Source organism: Saccopteryx leptura, chromosome 4, assembly GCF_036850995.1.
Source record: "Saccopteryx leptura isolate mSacLep1 chromosome 4, mSacLep1_pri_phased_curated, whole genome shotgun sequence".
In the NCBI taxonomy this organism is placed as follows: Eukaryota; Metazoa; Chordata; class Mammalia; order Chiroptera; family Emballonuridae; genus Saccopteryx; species Saccopteryx leptura.
The window spans coordinates 143452146-143467031 of NC_089506.1; the positions used below are offsets into that span (position 1 = coordinate 143452146).

Sequence of the window (14886 nt, forward strand, 5' to 3'; positions counted from 1 at the left end):
TTTCTTTCTTTCTTTCTTTCTTTCTTTCTTTCTTTCTTTCTTTCTTTCTTTTTTGTGAGAGGTGGGGGGATAGCCTGACTCCTGCATGTGCCCCAATGGGAATCCACCCAGCAACCCCCATCTGGAGTCAATGCTCTGCCCATCTGAAGTTGATGTTCACAACCGAGCTATTTTTAGTATCTGAGGAGGAGGCTCCATGGAACCATGTTCAGTGCCTGAAACCAACGTGCTTGAATCAATCAAGCCATGACTGTAGGAGGGGAAGAGAGCAAGAGAGAGAAGTGGGTGGAAAGGAGAAGTAAGTGGTACCTTCTTTTGTGTACCTTGACTGAGAATTATACCCAGGACTTCCACCACTTTAGCTCTGTGGCCTTGAGCATATTATAATATTTAATTTCATTTGTAAAGTAGGGACAATAATAGTCCTACTTCAGAAAACTGTCAGGTTTAAATAAGATAATTTGTATAAAGCACCTATTAAAGCACAAACAGTAAATACTATTATTATTATTGTATCTTCACTCATCAAGCTTTGTACTGAACACAAGTGATAGATCTAAAATTATTATTTCTTTCAAGAGCCTAAGTTGCTAAAGGAGAATCTAATGCCAAAGGTAAAAGCCCATTTTTGTCATGTTTTAATGATGACACCTTCTCAAATGGCTACAATGACTGAAGCCTAATGACAAGGTAAGTCTTTCAAGCTCAGGTAACAGTGATAATCATCAGTTGACAAGGATTTTTATCCTAAAGTTCAGGGACACCCACACACCCAGGCTTTCAAGAACTTTAAAAGGTTCTTAGAGAGAGGGGCTTTTGCTTTTAATAAATTTCCAATAAGGTCCAGAAAGTTAATAAATATACCTGCCATCTCTAATAAATATGCTTGCTGGTTTCCCACATGGATTCTGGAAACCCTAGGCTTTTGTTAGGCAGGTGAATACAGGTGATCTGCTTGGTCTGAATAGGACAGATCTTAGAATATTTATGTTTCCCTCAAATAACCTTTTACTTCCAAAGGTTTGATATGGTTCTTCCTAGCCTTTGGTGTTTAAATCTGCCCTTGAGTCTCCAATGATGGATTAACATCTTCAGGACTCTAGGGCTTTTCATAAATTCCCTTGAGGAAAGAGATTTGGCCACTGTACTATGGGTACTCACTTTAAATAGGTCTGTGGGTCTGAGGCAAAGTCTAAATGACCACCTGTGAAAATCTTATGGCCAAGAGACTTTTCAGTCTCACCACAAGTACAAAGAACTATTAAGCAGACTACCCAAATGGTATGATTTGATCATTTTAAGAAAAAGCAACTAATGTAATCTATAATTACTTGGGATTCAGAGAAGGGGTTCCCCAATTGCCACCTGTATTTTGATCCTGTAATAATTGTCAACAGTAGTTCTCCAAGCACTTCATCCTAAGGTAAAAGCCAGTTATGTATACATTTAAATAGTTTGAAATAATTTGAAAATAGCAACTGAAAAATCCTATTTTGTAAGTTTTTTGATAAGCAAGAACCCCCAGAATATTTGGTACAACCTCTTTAAAGCCATGTTTTCTCTTAAAATAAGGATGCCTTCTTTTCCTTTTATTTTCCTTTTAAAAAATCTGAAAGTAAATCAAACTCCCATATGGCTCAAACTGAATCAGGTACTATGACACAAAAGATTTAAATAGAATCTAAATTTACAAAATTAATTTTTCCATTATCAGTAACCACCATGTAAATTGTAAAAGTGAACTCAGTGCTGAGACTAGTTAAAACATTTTCTTAAATAAGCTTTTTATTACAATTACATGTTTTTGTTTGGTAGCAAGTTATGTTTATTAAAAAGTATTAAAAAGAACAGTCCGACTTGTGGTGGTGCAGTGGATAAAGTGTCAACCTGGAACACTGAGGTTGCTGGTTCGAAACCCTGGGCTAGTCTGGTCAAGGTACAGATGGGGGTTGATGCTTCCTGTTCCTCTCCCACTTCTCTCTCTCTCTCTCTCTCTCTCTCTCTCTCTCTTTCTTTCTCTCTAAAAATAAATAAATAAAATAAAAAAGGATGATAGTAAAAAAAAGTATTTCCATGCTTTAATATAAGATACAAACTATTAATATTACATATTTGTATGGGTAATTCCTATCATAAACAATAAATGTACATAAAAGCACTGGTTTAGATATGTATATTATTAAAATATAAGATAATTTTATTAAGATAAATATGTAATATTTGTGACAAAACAGAGCATGTGACATGTGCAAACTATTTTTTAAGCTTCCATTTACATATTTAAAATATAAAATGAGAGCTACAGTTAGACTGCATTAGTCTCAGTTGCTTTGACTACCTCCAGGACCACATCATCTTCCTGTTTTTCAATTTGCCTTCAATGACTTGAACTCAAATATACCATTTGAAATCAGAGCTTTTTTGTTTTGTTTTGTTTTGTTTTTAACTGAGTGAGTAGTTTGTGGGATCTACACTTTGTAACTAGGTGAAAAATGAAATCTGAATTCTTCAAAAAATGAAAAAGTTCAGTGAATTCTCTTCTTTCCTTTTTGTTATTAATGATGCTTGACAAAATAAGAACTCTACTACACTTTCACATTATTTTTCTCCTCCAAATCTTCAGTTCTTACTGTTTGGTCTATTCTGTCAGCTAATTAGACACATAAATTTAAGAGGAAGCTACTGTGAAATCATCCTGCTTACAAAGATGATTTCTTAATAGGCCTGATGTTGAAAATCTTTGAGGTGCACAGTGTAACCTACTGAGGATGAAAAGTATATCTACTCATGAGCTGCCAACCTATATCTCTATGACTTCAAATTGGACACTGGTATTCAATCACACACCACAAACATCTGTGAGAAAAAAAAAGCCTGGACTTTACAGAAGAGATTTGATAATCCCCTAAAATAATATATCTCTAAAAGATGTGTGCATAATTTTATAAAAGTGATGGTAAAATTAAAGCAGAATATAGATATACCTTCAAATCATTTCTTTAAACTAAAAATGCTGAGGGAAATACGGGGGCGGGAGGATGCATTCAGGGAGACACTAGAATCTATGTAAACACAATAAATTAAATTTAAAAAATCTAAAAATACTTATTTTTTATGTCTTTCCAAAAAACAGATGTGGTTAATTTTATGCCTTAACTTTATTAACAATGTTCTCTGTGGCTACACTATTTAAATCAATCTATCTATTTTTAGTTATAATAGTTAAAGTATAATTAGTATGTACAGAAATATTTAATGTCTGCTATAAATATAATTAAGTAGACCAAACACAGAAATTTGTTTTTGCATGCTATAACTCACATTTGATTTCAATAAATGATACTACACAAACCTTAGTAAACTAAATGCTTTTTCACTTATCATTGCTAAATAATTGAGTAAAGAAAAGAACTAAGTAAATGATATGAAAAAAAATTAACATCACTGTTAGAAAAGAAAAATTGCTTTGAAAATGAAACACAATTTCGGTTTCTATAGCAAGTGTAATCATTTTCTCACCATTATTTCAGTAAAACACTTTCCCCTAAGATCTACACAAACACACAATCTACAATGCAAGTGTCATTGTGAGGCCTCAATTCCAACAGATGATTATTTTCTTTTAATTATCTAGCTTTGTTTTTAGGCATAAAACAATTGATTCTACGTGTCATTAACCAAAGACATTTGCATGTATTATTATACTATATCATGAATTTGGGAGGTGCCTGGGAGCTTAATTACTGGTAGGTAAAATTACTTTTGTTGAAACTAATAAAAAATATATCATTGAGAAGTATAACTGTAGAGTATTGTGTTTTGGATTTTGGGGCATGAGATCTATGTTTTTTTTTAACATAATAACTTTTTTATTTTGTTTTAGTAAATAATACAGCTTGAATATGTTTAAACGCAGATTGGAAAGACTTCAGATCTGGGCAAAAAATAAAATTTTCATTTGTTTGTGTTGAATATAGTTAAAATATTGTTCAGGAATTTTAAGTTTTGAGTTTTTATTTCAATTTTTTGAAGGTTTGGGAGATGTATTTTTTTTCCCTGTGGAAATTCCCATGATATCTAATTCAAAGTAGTGAATTATACTCTCTAAGATTTCAAAATGTTACGGAGGAGTAATTATTAATGAAAAAATAATCACTCCTTAGATATACAAATTATGAAATAACCATAAAGAAATAAGGAGGACTCCTCGCTTGTAATACATTTCACAGTGGATATTTTCACTGTTAAACAGTTTTACCTTTGAACTTGATCTGATTTTAGGTGATCATGGGATTTCCTCACTTCTATTACTGACCTATATTACCTGATACATTATGAGAATAAAGAGTAACTTCACTAGGGTATGTTAATAGAAACCTAATACTCCCAGTTGAGCTTTAGGAGCTTTGCACCGTAAGTTCACCCAAGGCATTTTTGAAGAATTATAACTTAATATAGCTAGCAAAAACCTGGATTGCTAGGTAAGTATTAGGAAAACTAGCTCTTTTCTAATACTAATGTTCCCTCACCTTTTTATCTGCTATTATCCAAATCTTGGTTCTATCCAAGGAAATAAAAGGAAATGAGACAAGTTAAGTGTCTAAGTGATTAGAGAAAAGATTCATGTGGATTTTCACAATATTATGAGGAAATCTTCTAAGCTGAACACCCCCTGAGACTTACTTTCTTGAAGAAAATACTCTGTATGACTCCTGTAGTTAAACTCAGCCCCACTACCCAGTTATCCTCACTGCCTATTGTCCATTGTGATTCTAAACCCCAATTACTTACATTTGCATCTGTTAATAGAAAACTCCGAATTTTCTAAATTCTCAGTAATTTAAGTCACTGAAGATTATTCGGGGTTAAAATAACAGGAAATTCCAGATATTATATATAAATTATTGCTATCTAAAGACAAACAACAAATTACCTCTTGTGTGTGTGTATATATATTTAGCTTTCCTCAAGAAAATGTATTTTTGCCTGACCTGTGGTGGCGCAGTGGATAAAGCGTCAACCTGGAAATGCTGAGGTCGCAGGTTCGAAACCCTGGGCTTGCCTGGTCAAGGCACATATGGGAGTTGATGCTTCCTGCTCCTCCCCCCCTTCTCTCTCTGTCCCTCTCTATCTCTCTCTCTCTCCTCTCTAAAAAAAAAAAATGAATAAATAAAAATATATAAAAAATGAACGCAGACCTTGATGAATGTTGCCTGAAGCAACCAGTTGAAAACCTAAAAAAAAAAAAAAAAAGAAAAAAAAAGAAAATGTATTTTACATAATATTTATAATATTTAATTATTCATTATATGCAACCACTGAATTACGTGATTTAAATTCATTATATCATTGAGTCACATACAACCCAGTGAGGTAGAAAATAAGCGTTTTTTCCCATTTTGCAGAGGAGGAACTGAACTAAATTCTATCTGTGGGTTAACAGCCCAGTAGAATTATCCCGATGGCATTGATGAAATTGGAATCTCATAACAAATTCCCAAGTAATTCTGATATATGCCCCCCTATTAGAAGCTTTACTTTTCATGGCTTCAGTTACCTACAGTCAACCATGATCTGAAATTATTAAATGATAAATTCTAGAAATAAACAATCCATAAATTTTAAATCATGTGCTGTTCTGAGCAGCATGATGAAATGTTATGTTGTCCCATTCTGTCCATACTGGGAAATGAATCATCCCTTTGTCCAGCATACCCATGCTATAAATGCTACCTGCCCATTAGTTACTTAGTAGCTACTGGTTTTCAGATAGAATGTCAGGGTATTGTAGTTCTTTGTGTTCAAGCAACCCCTATTCTACTTAAAAATGGCACCAAAGCACTAAAGTAGTGATTCTGGGAATTTAGATAGGTCAAAGAGAATCCATAAAGTGTATGTATGCATAAAAAATATATAGTATTTTAGGGTTCAGTGCTTGCCATGGTTTCAGGCATCCACTGGGGATCTTGGAACATATCCCCACGGATAAGGGGACCTATTCCACTAGGTTAAGTACCACCAATAAGAAAAATTAAATATAATTGCTTATATATCTATAAATATTTTATATTAATTTAAATACATATTTATAGGGACCTATATTATCACCATTAAACTGGGAAAATAGTGCTCATCTTGTGATATTTTAAAGCCAATGCATTATTGCAGATAACTTGATATATTTCTTGAGAAACCAATGGTATCAAGGTCAGTCTTTAATTCATAAGGCATTTTATGAGGCTAAGAGGAACTGATGTGTTCCTATGAATGTTTCACTTAAGTGAAAAGGTTCTTTTATGTGTGTGGCAAGGGCAGACACCTTTTTAATCAGAAAAAAATGTTATTCAATCTCATTTTCATGGAACTTACTATGTTTTGGATACTGTATTAGATCCCAAAAATAAATGTTGATAAGAACAACCCCTAGGCAAAACAGGCTGAGTTCAGTGGACTCCTTGAGTTGAGAATATGTTGCTGAGAATTTAGGAAGGTCAAGTGGCTAGATTATGCAGGGCAGAACACGAGAGAGAAGAAAGCTTCACAGAGAAAATACTCTAAGGAATTGCAGAAGGGCCCCCTCGAGTTCGCACTGCAGTACTGATCACCACATGCATGTAATGATACTAACAAAAGCCAAGAAAAGAACTGCCTAAACTACCAAACTGGAAAACTTCAAAATTCACAATTCATTGAATGAAGGCTCTTGTTTGAGTAGTAGGGGTTAAGGAGTATTAAAGTAATAGAAGCTGTAGTCCTGCCAAACAAATTTTAAGCAAAACTCAGGCCAAACTGGTCCCAAGTAACTTAATTTAGGACCGTATGTAATAGCAAATCTTAAGAGAATGTATAGAAATACAGAAACATTCAGCACTCAAAAAGGTCAAATTCATAGCGTCTGGATTTGATTAAAAATTTCCAAGTATACAAAAAAAGTAGCCAAATATGACCCATAATAAGGATAAAAATAAATCAATCAAAACTAACCAAGAACTGACACAGATGTCAGAATTACCAGACAAGAACATTAAACAGTTACTAGCATGGTATTTCATGTATTTAATAGCAAGAAGAAATTTCAAACAAGTTAACTACAGACATGGGAGATACAAAATTAAAAAATATATACCCAGATTGAATTTATAAACATGAAAACTGCAATGAAGACAAAGTGAGTTACACTGGATGGATTAACAATAAGTTATACACTGTATAAGGACAAATTATCATGTGTAAGACATAGCAATAGAAACTATACCAACTCAAACAAAGAAGTAAACACTCGAAAATTTTAACCAATCTTCTATAAATTTTAGAGAAAAATTAAAGCAGGCTAATAAACATAGAATTAGATTTCTCAAAGGAAGGAAGGATAATAATAAATAAATAATATTAAAAGAAATAATAGCTGAAAATATTCTGAATTTGTTGAAAACCATAAGAAAATAAATATACCCCAAGAACAAGAAGTATAAAGAAAGCTATGCTGAGGTACATTATAATCAAATTGTTCAAGATAAGTGATTAAAGAATCAGAGAGAAAAGATGCATTATATACAGAAGGATAAACAAAAAGATGACAGATTTCTTGTCAGAAAAATGCAAGCTGGGTCAAAAGACAGAGGGAAAGGAGATGATAGGATGGGATCAGAGAAGGAAAAGAGATTGGTGAAATTATATACACATAATAGAGAGCAAGACAGCAAATCCTGGAGGGAAGGAGGAGGGCCTTGGGGGGAGGGGGGCAAGGGGGATGTTGAGGGGAACGTCAAGTGGGCATTAGAGGGAGAGGGGATGCATTCGGAGGGACACTAGAATCTATGTAAACACAATAAATTAAAATCAATAAAAAAAAGAAAAGAAAAATGCAAGTAAGAGGAGAGTGGAGTTGTCTTTAAAGTGCTGAGAGTATTATTTTTCAAATGTTTATCTAGAATTCTACATCCAGTGAAATTATCTTTTAATAAAGGTCAATAAAGGCTATTTTCAGACCTACAAAAACTAAAAATTTTTATTAGCAGCAGATATGCATTACAAGAAAAGTTAAAGGAAATCTTTCAGACACAAAGAAAAGAGTTTCAATGTAGACAGCAAAAAACTAGTAGAACCACAAGAAGAGACAGCATAATCCATAGTTGTAGTCAGAGATTTAAACATCCCTCTGTTACTTATTGTAGGATAAGTAAAAAAAAATCAATGAGTTAGAAGACTTAACAAATACTATGAACCAACTTGACCCAATACATATTTATAAAACATCCACTCAACAATAAAGTGAATATACATTCTTTTCAAATGAACAGAAAACATTTACCAAGACACATTATTTCCTGCCCCTGTAAAAAAAAGTCTCAATAAATTTAAAAGAAATTGAATCAAAGCATGTTCTCTGACCACAGTTGAATTAATTTAGATATCAAGAACTGAAGCCCCTGGCAATGGGCAAGGAGGCACCTGATTAGTGGTGCTGTTCTCATGTCAGTCAGGGGCAAAGCAGGTGTTCAGCCCTAGTTCATCCTAGCTTGATGCCTGTATTGGTGGCCAGAGCTGTTTCATGGCTAGGGCACATTAAAAAAAAAAAAAAAAAAGAACTGAAAGATTCCTGTAAAATCCCCAAATATTTGAAAATTGTATAACACACTTTTAACAAAATCATGGATCAAAGAATAAACCAAATTGAAAATTAGACAGCATTTCTAACTAAATATAATGGAAACAGAGCATATCAAAATTTCTGGGACACAGCTAAAGCAGTTGGCAAATTACAGCCCATGGACTACATTCTTCCCATCAGCAATTTTTGTGAACAAAGTTTTAGTGGAATATAGTTTTATAGCCACACTAACTTTTTACAGATTGTCTATGGCTGTTTAAGCTACAGTGGAACAGTTGAGTAATTGAGGCTGAAACCATAGTGTCTGCAATGCCTAAAATATGTACTGTCTTATATTTTTAAAAGAACAGGTTTGCAAAAGCCTGACTTAGAATTTAGAGCATTAAATAACTATATTACAGTCCTATAGCTCAGAAATGACCTTTGATAACATTTTCATCCATGCCATATTGGTCAGTTTTGTTGCACCCAATAAGTTATTTTTACAAAATTGGAATCATACAGTATGTGTACATACACATATATACTTTTGCAATATATATTTGAAAGCTATATAGAATTCCATCATATACATATACCAAAATTTATATTTTAATTTTCTATTTTTGATATTATTTCCAATTTTTTTATTAAAAATATGTTAAGTTTAACATCTTTACAGATGAATCTTAGTGTTTATCTCTAACTGTGTTTTTAGGATAAATCCTTAGAAAGGAAATTTCTGGATTATAGCTGTCAATTAACAGCTGTTATGTTAGTCTATTTCTGGTTTTTATATTCTGTTTCATTAATTTATGTCTACCTTTATATCAATACCACTTTATCTTAATTGCTTAACTTTACAGTAAGTCTTGAAATAAGTCATTTGAATTGTTATTTCAAACTTGTTTGGCTAATCTAGGTCCTTTGAATTTCCATAAACATTTTTAAAACAGCGTGATATTTTCTTTCCAAAAAAACTGCTGGAATTTGGTTGGGATTGCATCGCCTCTATATATCAATTTAAGGGTACTGACATCTTAACAATATTGATTCTTCTGATTCATGAACACCACATGTCTTCTCATATACTTTAATTGTTCTCATCAATGCTTTGTAGTTTTCAGTGAACAGATCTTGAACTATTTTGCTTAAATTTATCTCTTAATTTTTCATGCATTTTGATATTCATGTAAGTGGTATGACATGTTGTAAATCTGTATTTGTGATATGCATATGGATTGAGCCCATGACTATGTTTTATTTGCAACATATTTCAACCAACTGAAATGACAAAATAATGAAAGAAAAATATAAGGGTCATACAGTAGATAGCACCCTAAACTGTTGTCATTATTGACCAGCATATGTGCCAAGTCAAGTAAAGAAAGAAACCTTTAGAAGGTTTTTTATTTTTTTGACAGAGACAGAGAGAGGGACAGATAAGGGCAGACAGGAAAGGAACTTTGGTTGTTCATTGATTGCTTTTTTCTTATATGTGCCTGGACGGAGTAAGGGACTATAGCAGAGCGAGTGACCCCACTCTCAAGCCAGCAACCCTGTGCTCAAGCTGGTGAGCCCATGATTGAGCTGAATGAGCCTGCGCTCAAGCCAGCGACCTCAGGTTTTGAACCTGGGTCCTCTGCCTCCCAGTCTGATGCTCTATCCACTGTGCCACCACCTGCACCTGGTCAAACCTTTAGAAGATTATTGAATGGGAGTGCTGTCTTTCTACGTTGGGTATGTTTTGGAGGTTCTCATCTTTAAAGAGTAATTAGTATATTTAGCTGTGTACCTGTTAGGTCAAAGCTCATATATATTTTACATTTTAATGACTATAAGCTCTTAATATAGATGGATATAGGGGATGTTCATCATACTGTTGTTTAAAACTGAAAAAAAGTAAAACAACCCAAAGGTGTGCCTACAGAGGGTGTTTAAATCATCTTGGACAGAATTCATTGATTTAGTTACTTGTTTTTCTTCAAAATTAGTATTTTACAGGGGTTAGATATCAATTCCAATAGTTCATTATTGTTTAAAATAGTTTGCCAATCGGAATTTGTAGAACTCACTCTTAAATAGCCTCTATTGAAGACATCAATGACCCTTTGATTATGGATTGGAAAAACCAAATGTCATTCAGAGTCATGATTGGCAAAATAGAATAAAAGAGCAATCAAGATAAAGCATTGGGTTAAAAATGTATGCCTTTTTTTCCCCACACAATTTGTAAACTGGCTTTGAAGAGAATTCTCTTGTGGATTATAATAGGTAAGAACTGACATCACAATGGGTCACCTAGAACAAAGAAATATCTCACATGTAAATTCTTTCTTAAGTGAAGCAGTGTGTTGTTTCAAAAAGACCACTAGATTAAGAAAAAGTAAATTTAAATTTTATTTCCAAATCTGACAGCAAAAACCTGCATGAACCTGGTACATGGCAGCCTATGTGTGAAAGTCATTTTCTCTAACAGAAAAATAGTCAATTTGATTCATTAGTTCCCAGTCTGGCTCCTCATTAGAATCCCTGCTGTCACAGATGATCTGGACCACACCCTGTAGATTCTGATTCAATTACTCTAAGGTAGGTGAGCCTTCAGGAATTTTTATTTTTAATATCTTTTGATGTTTTATGTCAACAAGTCTGTGGACATGCATTGGGGACTATTGGTATAAATAATCTTTATGATTCTTTCTAACCTTCAAGTACTCTGATTCTGTGAAGGCAATGAAGAAAAATGGAGATTGAGCATCACTTCTAATCAGTATCTAATGATCACAGTTGCTGCTGATTAGTTCAAAAGGATTAATTTTAAATAAAGAAATAATTATTGAGATAATGAAAATAAGAGTCCTTAATATCAACTAGTTAGTGAAAACAGCAATGAATAAAAGAGAATTTCAGTGCCCACCGATCTAAAATTCTTAAGAATATTGACAATTTTCCTTTGGAGAAGAAGAAGAAGAAGAAAAAGAAATGAACTTATTCAGAATTCTATGTACTTTGCCCTTTAGAACTAGATAGTGTTACTAAAAGTAATATGGATCCCAGAACATTACAATATATAAATATCAGAACCTGAATATAAATGTGCAGTGCATCTTTGGCCTTTGGGATATTAAAATGTTTGATGAGCCATGGACACACATTAAGTTAAAAAAAAAAGTGGCCCATCTAAGTTATATTATGAACCCACTAGGAAAGAACAGTGTCTCTGATGTCCTCTATGGCACGTAGTGTATTTTGAAGTTCAATAGCTATCTAGTTAAAAAATAAAAAATATTTATGATCATGAATTAAGTTATGCTGAAAACTAGCACTTCAGTGACAGACAATGGATAATTGGTAGGGAGGTACACACAACTTTGATATCACAGAGTATTTTATATATAAACATATTCATAAATCTTTTTGTATCTTATATTTGTTTTTATTTGTACTTTATGTTATGTAATTAACTCATTTAATGTATAAAGTGAGTTTTTATCTGTATTTTTTTAACTTATTAAAGTTTATATATTCAGTTCAATTATAAACTTATTTGTTATTATATTTGACATTTATTAAGTCCCCACTATGCACAAAGCAAATCCTTGCATATTAAAAACAAAAAGTCCCTGGCCATTTGGCTCAGTGGTAGAGTGTCAGCCTGGTATGCAGGAGTCCTGGGTTTGATTCCTGGCCAGGGCACACAGGAGAAGCACCCATCTGCTTCTCCACCCCTCCCCCTCTCCTTCCTCTCTGTCTCTCTCTTCCCCTCCCACAGCCAGGGCTCCATTGGAGCAAAGTTGGCCCAGGCACTGAGGATGGCTCCATGGCCTCTGCTTCAGGCGCTAGAATGGCTCTGGTTGCGACAGAGCGAAGCCCCAGATGGGAAGAGCATCGCTCCCTGGTGGGCATGCCGGGTGGATCCCTGTCAGGCGCATGCAGGAGTCTGTCTGACTGCCTCCCCATTTCCAACTTCAGAAAAATACAATAAATAAATAAATAAATAAATAAATAAATAAATAAATAAAACAAAAAACTTTTCTTACAGATTTCCCCACTTTTCTCTTTTTTTAATCATCCCAAATATTTTTATCAAATATATCTTTCACCCTTTGTCCCTCTCATTGTTATTTTATATGACAAGGAATCTCTATGTCCCCAGGTCATACCGCTTTGCTTTTAAGATCCGACAGTGAACATCACATTTCCATCTCCATTTTCCAAAACAATTTCATTACTTCATGCTGCAGACCTCTGCTCTGCTCTCCAAGGCAGTCTCCACACTTTCATCTTTTTCCTGTGTCGGACTTCTCAAAAACCAGTATTCTTTCATGGATAGCCTTATTTTTTCAGCTTCCTCATTTCTTTTATTCAAGGCTTACACCCTTAAGAAAACTTCCTGAATTTGGAGAAGCAAATGCAGTGGTCTCATGCCAGTACATTCTCTACTATCCCTAAATTAGTCTATCATATAGTCTTCAGTTAGAGGGATAATGACATAAGCCATGACAAACTTATTACTACATTGGGAGCCTACTTTGTATAGCACACCGTGAGAATTTGAGGTTATCAAGAGGTACAACACAACTTTAACAAAAAGAAATTTAAAATCTATTTGGGGGATAAGAGAAGAGGTGAATAACAATATTACAGAACATGAGCCAAGTCTGAATTAGTAGAACAGACAGAAATATACATTAGAATCAAAATTTACTCACTGTAGCTCAGATATACTGTACTGTGCGTGCACGCGCAAATACACCGCGAGATAAGATCTCTAGCTGATTTCATTATTTTTGGTGTTTTCATTTTTACTAGTAGCAAGACTGTTTTCAGAAATTAACTTGCTAATTTAATGTAATTGAGTCTTTTCTGATTTCACACTAAACGTTGTTTGGGGAGAGGAACTATGCAGATGTGTAGGCTTTATTTCCTCATTTCTTTCTCCAATGATGCCTGGTCACAGAAGAAGGTTTTGAGATCCTACCATAGCAGGAGAGGAGCTCAGGTTTTCATGAGAATGCCGCCGCTGGCTCTCTTTCACCTATAGCTGAGCTCCTGGTTTCTGGTTTAGACAATCTGGCCACTCTTCTGCTGCAGAATCCAAGGTCCGAGGAACCCTCCCCTGGAGTTGGAAATGCTTAACAATTGCTTCTGGAGAGCTGGGTCATCCTCCGCACTGAGAGGTACCCACCTTGACTCTTGATGACACAGCTGACACTCTGAGTTTTATCATAGCTTTCCTCCCATCCTCCACTTCAAGCAGTTTCCCTAAGACTTCCTGTGATCCTATCAGCCCAGGTCAGTGGTTCTCAAACTTTTTGAAGTCGGGGCACATTTAAAATCCTACAAATAATTGTAGGCGCACTATATACAAATTTCTGAGAAATATGTTATAATAATTAAGTCAAATATTAAAGAAAAAAATATAAAGTCCAAGCTTGCTTTTATGGTAATTAAATGAAATAAATATGACAAAATTAAATTTATTCTGACATTAAAAAACATTTTTTTTTTCATTTTTCTGAAGCTGGAAACAGAAAAAACATTTTTATGTTACATTTTTGGTTATGCTTTTTAGAATTCATAAAAAAGAGGGATTAAAATATAAAAAGAGATAAAAATGTTATCTTTTTATATATATAGATACATTCTCAGTAAGATTTAGTAAATTTGGCAGGTCCTGGCATGAATGTGTTAAGTTTTTTTATTCTTGTGTTTATGAGAAAAATGAGTCTGATGTGTCCTAGCAATTTTTTCAATGTTTGTGTATATATTTGAAAGGCAAACTCTCATTTCCTCATCAATACATTGAAGAATTTCTCTCTTTTTACTCTTAATTGTGTTGAGGGCAGAAAATCCTAATTCACATAAATAGGATGTTGAAAATTGTAGTAAAATGTTCAAAGCTTTTTTAGATATTGCCACATATTCTTCTTTTATAGAAATCCAAAAGGCTTCAAGAGACAATTTCTTGTGTTTAATCATCAATCACGACCAGTGGATATAGCTGCCAGTTCTTCTTCTGTTAATGTTAAACCAAAATCACTTGAAGCTTCCATGAATGGATTTCTAATCCAATCATATTGTTCAGTGTTAAGTGATGGAAAATTCTATAAATTAAATTCTGCCCATAAGCCTTCAAGTCTTATTTTATTTACACTTAACTTTTGCTCACTTCCAGAATTGGATTCTTCAATATCACATTTCTTCTTTAAAAATCTATCCATTTTATTTGGGTGTATTTATCTAAAAATGATATAATGATGTGTTAATAATAAATATAATAATGATGTGTTAAC

At 33.6% G+C, this 14886-nt stretch overlaps 1 pseudogene; it reads left to right on the forward strand.

The window, feature by feature from the left end:
* The first annotated feature begins 8424 nt into the window (after window positions 1-8424).
* LOC136404735 (small nucleolar RNA SNORA48) lies at window positions 8425-8568 on the forward strand (annotated as a pseudogene).
* The last annotated feature ends 6318 nt before the right edge of the window (window positions 8569-14886 follow it).